This window comes from Hyaena hyaena, unplaced genomic scaffold (genome assembly GCF_003009895.1).
Source record: "Hyaena hyaena isolate Hyena2069 unplaced genomic scaffold, ASM300989v1 scaffold_478, whole genome shotgun sequence".
NCBI lineage: Eukaryota > Metazoa > Chordata > Mammalia > Carnivora > Hyaenidae > Hyaena > Hyaena hyaena.
This window is the reverse complement of record NW_024081110.1, coordinates 43,413-44,410: the sequence shown is the minus strand read 5'-3', so window position 1 is coordinate 44,410 and position 998 is coordinate 43,413. Positions and strand designations below refer to the sequence as shown.

The 998-nt window shown below is 44.7% G+C and overlaps 1 non-coding gene across 1 annotated transcript; it reads right to left on the bottom strand.

Annotated features, from left to right (window-relative positions):
• Positions 1-461: 461 nt before the first annotated feature.
• On the bottom strand, positions 462-567 carry LOC120246663. The gene has a single exon (XR_005532100.1). It is a non-coding gene; the product is annotated as a U6 spliceosomal RNA (small nuclear RNA).
• Between the last annotated feature and the right edge of the window lie 431 nt (positions 568-998).

Here is a 998-nt window from a genome sequence, read left to right as displayed (position 1 = left end):
GAATCCATGCCTCAGCAGGAATGGAAGACCACAGGTTGCGGATGGCAAATGACTTACTGCATTCTGAAAAGATCTATATTGCTGGTATAAAATGTGACCACGTTCCGCTTCTTCCTTTACCCATCTGTTGCTGTTTTGGTCTAGGGAAGAGGATGATTTTAAAGATTTAAATTTGGACTGTGTGTAAGCTGATTTCTCAAGCCATGTTGAATGTATTTTGGCAACAAACACTACTTCAGTGCTGTTTGCCCAAGAAGGCAGGAGGGAGTGAGAGGTTTTTGATCTTTTTTCAGGTTGTATGCATTTTTTGCTTCCGTGCCAGAGCTCTGATTGGGAGGAGGAGGAAAGTACAGAGAGTGCCAGAGAGGAAGGAGATGTGTCGTAGCCATGAGGCACCCAGCCTTGATGGGAGGAACTGGACTGGACCTCCAGCTTTGGAGGCATGCCAGGACTAAGGACATAAAAACAGGGAATGCTTCATGCATCTGCGTGTCATCCTTACACAGGGACTTGCTAATCTTCTCTGTATTGTTCCAATTTTAGTATACGTGCCGTCAAAGCGAGCACCAGGTTGTATGCATTTTTTTTTTTTTTTGGTTGTATGCATTTTTGAATGGAGGTGGTTGTGATTAAGTTAGTGCCATACAGTAAGCTAATTTTTTTTTTTTAAAGAAAGGAACGGTTGGGGCGCCTGGGTGGCTTAGTCGGTTAAACGTCCGACTTTCGCTTAGGTCATGATCTCGCGGTTTGTGGGTTCGAGCCCCGCGTCGGGCTCTGTGCTGACGGCCAGCTCAGAGTCTGGAGCCTGTTTCAGTCTGTGACTCCCTCTCTCTCTGACCCTCCCCTGCTCAAGCTGTCTCTCTCTCTCTCCTAGAAATAAATAAAACATTAAAAAAAAATTTAATAAAGAAAGGAACGGGCAACAGATAGGGAAGAAAATGCAAGAATGAAAACTGTGAGGAAAAAGAGCTCTAGAATGTCTCCTGGTTTCTCTGTCA